Here is an 11904-nt window from a genome sequence, read left to right on the forward strand (position 1 = left end):
ACCTTAACCATATGTCCATGCTGGTTAAAGCACAGCTCTGGTCCCGAGACAATCTTTCTGCATAACCCTTGGCAGGAGATTAAACATTGGTGAACTCCAGTTCTCCTTCTGCTAAACAAGGAGCACACGGACTGGCAGTGCAGTGACCCAGAGACTGGGCAGGGCTGGACACATCAGACACACTGATGGATGTGCATACACTGAGTAAATAACAGTGTGACCCTCTAAATGCCACTGCCATGCAACTGAACGTTATACTTTGGGGGCATCAGATGGATGTTTTAGGCAACCCAGCCACTGCTTAGCCTAAACATTCTGTGTACTTGTCTGTAGCCTCACAATTCCTGTGGTATCTTTTACAGTCTACATAAAAGCAAGCAGAAAGAACATCCCGCCTTGCTAATACATCCAAGCAAAGCCATTAAGGTATCCCCAGCTGCAATCTAAAACCATGGGAACAGGCTGACAGCCCAGTGTTGCTGTTTCCTCTATGTCTAGACCTCCTGTGCCTTACTCTCTCCCCTGTGAGACCCATTGCAGGAACAAGAGTATTAGTTATGGTCACCTAGCAATATAACTAGGTCTTAAGGGAGTCTGCAGTCTGCCTATCATGTAGAGCTCTAGCCTGGAGGATCTGCTAATCCACCCGTGCTGCTCAGCAGAGTGTGAGAGAAGCTTACACACAGGGAATGGAAGGCAGCTCAGCCCCAGAGGTTGAGTCCTCTGACCCTGGCTGAATCATTTCACTCACTATTAAAACAGCTACGTGCACAAAACCCAGACACTGGCCAGGGAAAGCTCAGAACTGTGCTGCAGGACAAATTAGGACAAAAATGAAAGCATTTGTCCACAGCAAAAGTGTCAGGCTCCATCAGGCAAGATTCAGTTCCACACGAGTGTTAAATAACACCGTTGCTTAAGCTATCCATCATCATGCTGAAACCAGGAGGTGCCTCCAATGTCAGTTTGAGCTGGTAATGCCCATTTCTGACTAGACAGATGGGACACAAGGACCCCTTAGAATGAGCTGGGAAAGCTGTAGGACCTGTCCCTAGACAGACTCACAGCTGCAGACACTCGTATGTCTCCACTAACTACAATGGAGTTACTCCAGGTTGTATCAGATGAGAATCTGACTCAGAACTGCATTTTTCTACTCTCAGCTCATAACATTTGGATGGGATCTTACAACAGGAACACAAACAGCTCGAGTCACTCAAACCTCAAAACAAACATCCCCTATCCTAAAGTATTTTTCTTCTGCATTTGGGGTAGCTCAGGAGCACTGGTGGGGAACCAAAGCCCCCAAGTCTAGACAAGGTGAATAAATCCACAGCTTGTTGAGCTGGCAAGGCAAAAAGGCCTATTTGTTTTCTGAATGAATAAAGTTCAGTTCAACCTTTGTTCCACTACACTGCAATTCTGCAGTGTGGCAAATTCTTGCAATGGGAGCAGAAGGCATCCAGCAGGCCCCAAAGCTGTACTTTTGGATGAATTAACAAAAAATCAGTGTTCTGTGCAAACCTCGTCTGACTGTAAGCTGAGCTTCCTAACTGAGAAGCCCCTTTTTCCCCCCTCAACTAGAGAACCTTCAGAATCCAGCTCCAAAGCCCTCATTCTGAAGGACAATTAGCCCCATTTCCAGGATATATCTAGCCCAGGTGCCACACTGCCTCCACTCTCTGTTGTCATCAGCTGTAGTGATAAGGGGCTCCCAGGGAGTGGGATGGCCATGGAAGATTCAGGTTTCAACACTACCAGCACTCAAGGCTTGTCCCAGCTTTCTGCCCACGTGCAGCTCTAAATCTTCCTCTATGATTAACCAAGCAAGCCCAAGTCACGCAGATTCTCCCACCCCCAGCATCTCCTTCTCCCATTTACTGTACACTGGAAGCACGTATATTCCTCACATCAGATTACAGTCACTGAGCTCACTTGAAGATCGCAGAATTGGTTAGTTTGGAAAAGACCCTTAAGACCATGGAGTCCAACTGTTACCCCAGCACTGCCAAGGCCACCACTAAACCACATCCCTCAGCCACGTCTGTTAAATCCCTCCAAGGATGGTGACTCCACCACTGCCCTGGGCAGCCCGTTCCAATGCCTGACAACCTTTTGGTGAACATATTTTTCCTAACATCCAGTCTAAACCTCCCCTGGTGCAGCTTGAGACTGTTTAGTCTCGTCCTATATAGCTTGTTACCTGGGAGACGAGACCAACTCCCACCTTGCTACAACCTCGTTTCTGGTAGTTCATAGAAAGTGATAAGGTCCCCCTGAGCCTCCTTTCCTCCAGGCCAAACCACCCCAGTTTGTTCCAATTATGGTACATGAGGTAGCATGAGGTTATATCCCTGAAATCAGCTCCTGGACTAACCACACATCCTTCAGAGCAGCAGTGAACACTGATGTCAGTATTCTGTGGGATGTAATTGCATTGTAGGTGCTCCTACTGCTAGCAAACGAACTCCTTAGTTTGAGCACTTTCGGGTTTTGTGGGGAAAAGGCTGCAAAGGCAAACACACCATCACCTGCAAGCTGTGCAACCTACATGGATTTGTTCCTTCTCTTCCTACTCATCCCAGCCCTGCGTCCTGGGGGGAAACCAGCAGAGCAGGACACTATGAAGAAATATGCAGAGATGAGGAGTTACCATTCTCCTCTCCCAAGGATGAAGGAAAGCTTTCTACTATACACTAGTAAGGCCAGAAGGAAAGACTGGTCTCAAGCTATGTATGAGATGGACATACCGGAGGGAAATGGTTACAGAAGCAGAAAGGTTTGTGTGCTTAAGAGGTTGTGAAGCTCATTACTTTTGTTAGAGTGTTATCTGAGTGCCATTACTGGGATTATGCTCTATAAAGAATTAGATGCTCTTCTGCTGTGCTTCACAGTGGCTATTAAGAGATACATTGCAGGCTGCCAATTCGTTGTATGAAGCTATTTTAGTTTTCTTCAGAGGAAACCAATGCCTTTTCAACAAATAAAGGAAAAGAGAAAAGGAAGAGTTCTCTTTTCTTTCTGCCATTGTTGCTAGTGAAGACAAGGACCTCTAGCTCTCCTCCAGGCTGGATCGTCAAGCACTGTATACATGATCAGGTCATTGCCTTCAAAGCCTACCTACCTTATGCCAGCTTGTGATTTGGCCCTGTATATTCAAGCCCACTTCAGCTCTCCCCACAACCTCACTTGCTATTAACTCTGCTGAGCTGTGGCCCATATCACTGTTTGCTTTGATTTTCCTTCATGTTTCATCTCTCTGACCTGCTTTGGAAGACATCATAACAGCTTGCCTCCTTGAAAGTCAATAGTTTCCTTCACATCAAAGTAAAAAGCAAGGTCAAGATCCAGCTGCTACTAACTGATAGCTTTAAAACAATAGCTTTTGGTGGAGACCAAATTAATCTGCTCTGAGCTCTTCTTGGGGATAGGTGGGAGGAGTGGGTTGAGAATGGGTCTTTACACCTTCTACTCAAAGCAGGCAGCCTGCTTTGGTGACAAACTGGGATAAACAGGAGAGTGCTGATAAAAGAGACCAAGGGGCTGATCACAGAGAGCACAGAGACAACCCGCTGTTTCCCACAGGAACTGATCCAATACAAACATTTCTTTAGAGACTAAATGCTTTACTTCTGCAAGAAAAAAACCCCTTCAAAATCTACATATGACACAGCCATTGTCACAACACTATGTTTTGTTACTTTGATAAGGCTGCAAAAGGATGCAGCCTAAAAAAAGCCTGGGAGACCATAATGTAGCGTGTAGAGTCCTACAAACTGATGGCTTCCAACACTATCAAGATATAGGTGTGCGATGTGGGCTAAATCACATATAAGCATATGATGTGACCAAGTTACACTCTCAGGGATTTAATCAATTCATTGTGCTTTAAAGCTAGTGTAAAAACACCCAGGAGAAATACCTGGACCAGGAAAAGAGCAGCAGAGCCATGAAGGGACCCCAGAAGCCATCACTCCTGCTGAGAGCAGCCCAGTCTGGTGTCTCAAACCAGCTCACCCAGCAGGCAGAATGACATGGTGTGACTGGCAAGAGCTCCTCAGAAAGCACTCATACAACCTTCATCACAAATAAGCCTGCAGAGCTGTCAGAATACACACACCACATGGGGCTGTTTGTTATGTGCTGCTCCCCATTAAATCTGTTCCTCCAACACCCTCCCAGCAGCTGCAGCTCCTGTGGGCTGGAGCATCCTCCCCATTCCCCACCGGTGCCTTCTGATACCTGCCCAGGTGCAGAGCTGGCTCCTGCTCCCTCCAACCTTGGAAACGAGCCTGAACACTTCAATAGGGTGCCCATGGAGAATAAAGCAACACATGACTCTGGCCCTCAGTACGGAGGGTTGAGCAGCATGTCTCTCATCAAGTCCCTGTCTGAGGGGTTTCACTGGTCCACCCTCTCAACTTGCAAGGTTGCCTCCTGAGCTGCTGCTGAAAGGCAGCTGTCTACCATTTATATCATGAATTCATTAAAGGCAGTTCTTTATCCTCTCAGGAATCAGTCCTGCTTCCTGGCAGACAGTAACACGCGAGAGCTGCAATCGCTGACAGTATCAATTATTTAGTTTTCTGCCAATTCCTATTAGACTTTTCAGGCTGGAAAATTTACACTGTGTTATTGAATTAAAAACCAGCTAAAAGCTTTAGGGAATCCAAACTAATTAGCCAATGTTTGTAAACCCCTTTGTTCATGGTAATTTGTTTACAAGAGTAGCTCAACCTTTTAATTCTGGGCACACTGATAGGCCACGTTCTGTACCATTACAGGCAGGAGATTTTGTTTGGTGTAAGAAGGGCAAGTGTGGGGAAGGTAATTTTGCTTTAATGAGCTGTGATGACCCTGCTTGGCACTGAATGACCTTAAAATATGTGTGTCTATAATTATAACAAGAAAAAAAAAACACACTCCAGATGCTTTGAGTGGGAAAGAGATCATCAGCATCCAATTGTGTCAGCAACACAGCTCCACAGCCCTGACTCTCACTCTTCAGCCTCTTCTAAAGTTCTCAAGATAGCTCTTCACCCTCTTGCCTATTCCTGTCTTATTTTTCTCCTTCTGCTTTAGACCTGAAAGATGAATGCTTTAGTTACAGTAGAGCAAGAGACATCCACACCTGTGATGACAATCCTCTCATGCTAATTTGCACTCATCTCTCTCCACAACTCTGCTCCACAAACTTCTCCCCCTCTGCTGTGCTCTGGGGCTTTGAACAGGGGGCTGTAGCAGTAGGACAAGGGGAATGGCTTAACTTGCCAGAGGAGAGACTGAGATGAGCTCTTAGGCAGAAGCTCTTCCCTGTGAGGGTGCTGAGGCGCTGGCACAGGGTGCCCAGAGAAGCTGTGGCTGCCCCATCCCTGCAGTGTTCAAGGCCAGGTTGGACACAGGGGCTTGGAGGAAGCTGCTCTAGTGGAAGGGGTCCCTCCCCGTGGCAGGGGGATGGAACTGGATGAGCTTTAAGGTCCCCTCCAACCCAAATCAGTCTGGGATTCTGTAAAACCACTGCTTGGCAGGAGCACCATCAACATTTTACAGGTCCTTTCCCTTTAACACAAGAGCAAGGTTTTCATTTTGGAAGAAACACCACGGTTCTGATTGATGCAGCTGAAGCACACTGTTTGCATTCTCTTTTGATCACTTTACCAGACAGAGCTATTGGGCAGAGCTGTTCCATGGGAACTGGGCAGAAGTGTTTGGGCTGAGATCCCAGGAGTAGGTGGCTTCCTGCCTGCAGTCTGTGACTGTCTCTCCTTATGCAGCAATGCATGGACATGTAAATAAAGAAAGTAGCCAAAGAATGTTTCCCAGCTGCATCTTGTTTCTTCAGTGAAAAGCTGATGGCCAAGGCTCCAGAGCAGAGCTACCCAAAATCAACAGCGAACATCTTGACATTTGTCTTGATGTTGAATAGAAATTCTGAGTATGTTCATTTCTGGGGTAAGAGAAGGGAAGACTTGCAACAGGAAGAGTGCAATAAATTCCTAGTTTCTTTTGAACTCAGTCCCAGTGACAGCTACAGCCTTATGGCAGCCTGCACTGCTTCCTCACACCAGCAACACCAGTTCAGGTGAGTTACAGACACACCTGGGTATCCCGTGCACAGCATGGTCTAACCAGAGGATAGATCAGACCACTGTTTTCTCCCAGTCTCTGGCACTGGTTTGCTGGGTCTGGACAAGGTTGATTTTCCACTCTTTTGTTCTGTTTTCCAACCTGGAAACTGCTCCCAGCTCATCTTCTATCCTATGTCTTACAGGCACTTTATGGTCTGCACGGGGAGCACATAGCTGGCTGGGGCTCGGCATGGCATCTGACAGCATTGCATTCAGCTCTGCTTTAAGGGCAGCTGAACATTATGTTTCAGTAGAGTGGCTGATTTAATCTCTTTAGGAATTTTGTTATGAGGCTCAAATAGCATCCATAAAAATGGAGATGGGCACAACTGTCCCTCAAACATCCAGGTCTTCCAGATCACATTTAGTTAAAATATCATTAACTGTGCAGCATGTCTGACAAGAATGTATGACAGCACTAGCCATATGGAAAGCATAAATATTAAATGCTGGATATTGCAGCCATTTGCAAGAAACTGCATTAATCCCTTGAAGGTTAATGAGAATTATTCATGTGCATCTGAGGGAGAGAAGTACTTCACTTTAGAAACTGAACAGCTTGACATGCCTGATTTTTCACTTACTGATAAATAGGGAAATGGGAAATGGATGGACATCTCAGCACTGGGCCGGAGCGAGCGGCTCAGGAAACAGCTCCCAGGTTTGTTTTCTCAAATCAATATTTTACATCATTAATATCTGCAGTTCCAGGAATGAGAGAAACAATAAATCCTGCCTCATCACAGACATTTGCCACTGTGCAGATATCACTGCAAGAGGGGAAACAGACATCAAGGAGTCAAAACAAACCTGGTTTGTTTAGTAAGTCCTGAGTGAAGTAAGGAGGAATCAAAATGTGAGTAGGGCTTGGTCTGAGACCACATGTAAGAACAAAAGACAAGTGAGGCAGAATTATCCTTGATGGGCAAGATCTCCAACTGATATATATGGAGACAACTGATCACACTATTGAAGCATCTCCCCAGAAAATATTGATAGATTTCTGCAAAGAGTGACTCATAAACTTGATTTCTTGGAATCACTGTTAAAACTATTTGAGATGGTTTTAAAACAGTCTTGTTTTGTGCAATGCAAGTGCTGGGAAGCTGCTGAGATAAAACCTGGGAGCATCCTGCCCTATCTCTGCATCAGAGCAGCCCCGTGCTGGCATGTAGTGATGTGTGTGGGTCAGGAACAATCGCACACACAGCCAGCCTCCAGTCCCAGCAAAACCTTGTGGAATCGTGTACAGATCCACAGGCGAATTCAGTCTTATGCTTATCATTAGCTGGGCTTCTGAGGAATTAATGCACCTGATTCCTCTTGCACTGCCCAAGGTCAGGAAAGCAGCTGAGTGAGTGTTTTGCATTCCAGGTATATTTATAAACAGCATCTGAGGGGTTAGTTAAAGGGTGTAGTTAATCAGTTTGCATGAGTATTATAAGGCCAGCAGATGCACAGGTTGCTAATGAATGCCTTACAATATCAACTACTGATATGCATGCAACCATTTGATATAACACATATTATTAACCACCTCTGTAGCAGCTATGCCTAAGCATTTATAAAACCAGCACTAATGTGAATACTCTCACAAAACCAGCTAATCCATATGACTGGGGCTCACTGACCCAAACCAGGCTGCTTAGGAGAAGACAGGCAGGAGGCCTCTCTCTGCCCTGGCCAAAGGGTAGTTTCTCTTTCAAGACTGTCTCATCACTCAGAAATTTGGCAACCTGTGAACTCCAGCAGAAGAGTTGTGCTCTGTTTTCACTATCAGACACAGCACACAATCCCTGTTAGACCCTACAAAGGAAAACACAGCTGGTGATTCTGGACTAAGTTGTATTTTTATTCTGAGTCATTTACCACCTCCTTTAAATAATCCCAAAAGCCTCCATGGGGATTTCCTGCTACAGCTCTGGATTGCTCAGGAGTGTGTCTGTCTCTGGCCTTTTCCTCCTGCTTTTCAATTTCTGTTCTGGCCTGTGTCCATCAGAGCAGAGGATGTGCTCAAAGTCACTCAGAGGAACATTTTTAGGCTCTGGGGATGATCCACCACTGATACAAAGCAGAGAAGCCATGCAGAGGGCCATTGGGTTGTAAAGTTACAATGGGGAATATCCCACTTTTTTCTTTGTGCAGATATGGATGGTTTGGAATATCAATGTTCTTAAAGACCACACTTAAAGAGAATAGGTGCTACTGTTGTGTAAAGGTATTTCATGTGAGACACACCAGCTCTTACTGTATCCCGCTTTACCTTATGTTTTGGTGTTCCATGAGGCCAGAAGACTCACTTTGCCTAAAATTCCTTTGGAAACTCACAGATAGGGGGAAAACCAACAAGAAATGGAAGTAAAACCAATCCACCCCTTCCTCTGCTTTGCTGTAAAATATTCACTTGACAGGTTCACAAGGTGAACCCACTGTGAGCTCCAAGATCAGAGCCGCAGGAGGAGAGGAATTTTCCAGAGCTGTTTAATATCCATAGTGGGAATAACCTGCCAGGAAACCATGTTCCTTACCTCGGATCTGTTACGACCTCTTTGGTAGAAAGGGGGCAAACAGAAAGTCATCGGATCATTCCCTCCCTTACTGGCTTTTGGAGGGGCTGCCCAGCTGTGAGGAACTGCAAAGCTCTGCTAAAGGCTGCATGCTTTATAGACTGAGGATTTGTCTTGTAGCTCTTTGGCCTCAAAATTAGAGATACTGATCAGTTGTAAGTTTTTAAGCAAGTTCACCTTGTAAGTCATGAGAGAAATACCCCTTTTAGTCAATCTGAAGGCTGTATCTTCCCTCAGCTTTTGTGTCCATACCCAAATGCCATCCTCTAATTTTCCAGATGATTAAAGCTTTCATTTAACTTTGGGGAGAAAAGAACCTGTGCAGTTAAAATTCAAGAAAGCACAGCTCTTCTCTGGGAGACATTTTGTGTGCTGCCCACAATCAGAGCAATTGGTCCCTCTCCACGAGGAAAGCAATTCTTTATGGCAAATTAGCTTCTTCTTAATGAAGACTTGTTATTTTCATTAAGTCAGCACTTTTGGTGGGGAGATTTAATAAACTTTATTCTTCTTCCTCTTACTGTGATAAGGAAATTTAATTTTACTCGTATTATTAATAATAATTTGAAGCATCTCTTGAACATGTATAGTAGGCAATCTGAAGCAGTTTGGTCAGGAGGAAAATCCTCTTCTTTGACAGAACATTTGGGTAAATGGAAAACATTCCATCTCAGCCATGCGTGTTGAGACAGAGTGAAGATAAACGAAGCAGGGAATACTGACCCTCTGAAGGTGGCCAATGGCCCACTCATATCTAAGAACTTTGCTGACATTCCCCTTGCCTCCAACAAGGTAACCACTGAATAAAAGGGCTGCTGCCCTGAATCCACAAAGGTTATTTTTAAGCACTTCTTTCCTGCCTGCCTCAGCCAGGGAGAGGTCACCTCAAAGCCCCTGTGCTCACCCTCCTGCAGCCTGGCTCCGGGCTTCGGTTGCAACCCTTCCTTTCCCAACAAACCACTGCAACGCTGAACTTCGCAACATGATGTTAAGCCACAGTGTTCTGTAGCAGAGTGCAAAGCATTCAGTAAGGCATGGGACTAAGCCAGGCAGGTACAGAACATCATGCACCCACACAGAAGCACTCTCTCTCCACCTTTGCTCTGCACAGATAACCCACAAGTGATATCTGCCACCTACCCACAGTCTCCAGCACATTTCCTTTCCTGGCAAGTGCTTTCTGGGCTATCACATCTGTGTATCATCAGGCAGTGCATTCTCCAGGCTGGCAGACAAAATGAGGCTTAACACACATTGATGAAAGGGAATATTCATCTTATGCAAAAGGTGAATTGGGGATAAATTCAAAAGCTTTCTGTGGCATGACTACAGGAAAGTGCTCCAGAGTTTAATCATGTCTATAGAGAACTCAAAGAGATACAGAAACTACCCTAAAATAGGCTGTCTCCTATAGAGAATGAGACCTTTTCTGTGGGTGCCTCCACCTGGCCCTGCTGCATGGCTGGAAATTCTACAGGACTCTCACAAAGGAGCAATTTTATTCCCTTTTCTACAATGCATTAGTATAATGGCTTTATCAGCAGAGATTCTCCTTTTAACAGAACAACAATATTTACAGAGCCTGCGAAAATCATTTTCCCCCTCCCTTGCTGACCTAACTGTATCCTGGGGCTTCACATACATTCAAAGGCTTTTCAGTCACTTTGTATGAACGATGGAGGCTCTGAATGTATCATTTCTTCCCTCTTCAGAGAGGCTTTTCAACACAACACCTTTCATTTCTTTTGGACATACTCTTTTCTCTAAGTGTTACTGGCACAGAGCTGTTGTTCTCCTTACCTCAGTGTTACTAGTCATGCCTTACTGGCTCATTTGGTCCAAACATGATAAATCAATTTCCATCCAATTAGGCTACGCCTGAAGAATTAATTTGCTACACTTTAGACTGTAGCATTTGGTATGTTCCTCAACGCAATTAGAAAACTTTAATTTAATCTTACATGCCCAATATGATCAGCTGGTACATAAGACAATCCTGTTGCGGCTTGTTCAGCATGCAATGGTAGTTGTAATTGATTAAAATTGGTTTTGCAAGTGTGTCCTGATGTCATGCATAACTTGATTTGCTTTGGGTCTTACTCCTGCAAGTGTGTATGCACATTAGAAACTTTCTCTGTGTGGGCAGCTCATCAAACCCTGCAGCATTTAGGAGCAGAGATAGGCCTTTTCTCCTCAAATAGCATTAAGGGCTAGATGGTAAAGATGCTAGATTGGAAACATGTTCAAGGGCAAGTTGGACAGAGCCTTGTGCAACATGGTCTAGTGTGAGGTGTCCCTGCCCATGGCAGCAGGTTGGAACTACATGATCTTAAGGTCCTTTCCAATCCAAACCATTCCATGGTTCTGTGCTAGATGGTGAAGATGCTAGATGGATTTTCAAAACAAAGGAGGTGCTCAGGCCGACATCCACAGAGGCAGCAGCAGGGAGGATGTATCCTCCTTGCTTTCAAGATCCACTCAAAGTGCTGGGCTCAAGAGCTTGGCTCACAGCACAGGGTTTCAGTTTGCAATTTCCTCCTCTATTTGTGGTAACAAGAGTTTAGGGTGACTTGTCAAAACAAAGCCTGGTGCTTTGTGAGGTATATGGGGATCCCATCAATCCATGCCTTGCTCCCCAGAGTGGTGCACAGTGACCACAACCTTTAAAGTGCTGTGGGCAATGGGTACAGGAGAGGTTGATGCTTGTGTGAGATCGGGCCAGGTCAGGAGTGAGCAGCCGGCCCAGGTGGGCTCTGGCAGAGGACGAGACCCCAGCTGCTGCTCTAGCTCCAGCCTGGGCTGTGCTGGCTCTGGGGACACATCCAGAGACTGGCTGCAACCCCTGGCAGGGGCAGAACACACAGATATGGTCCTCAGCACTCCCATCACCTCAGCCTTGCTGACTGAAGTACTGAAAATAAAGTCACAGAAATCCCATTCCATCACCGATGAATACTCTTGAGAAAACAGGCCCTAATTCCACCAGAGACACCGAATCCATTCCCAGGTATCCAGCCACTATAACTGGACCTTAACTGAAGATCTAGCATTTTATTAAGAGATCTGGGAGGATATTTCACTCCTGGAAAACACTGTGCAAAAAAAGCCATTTCTTTGAAACATATCAACAACAAACCAGCTGCTTCCCTGAGCCAAAAATGACTGGATCAAGCCCCACAGCTTCTTATTTTCAGCAGCAGGCAACAGTG

This window comes from Neopsephotus bourkii, unplaced genomic scaffold (assembly GCF_033783945.1).
Source record: "Neopsephotus bourkii isolate Nb327-2 ecotype Australia unplaced genomic scaffold, CSIRO-AGI_Nbou_v1 NB_804, whole genome shotgun sequence".
In the NCBI taxonomy this organism is placed as follows: Eukaryota; Metazoa; Chordata; class Aves; order Psittaciformes; family Psittacidae; genus Neopsephotus; species Neopsephotus bourkii.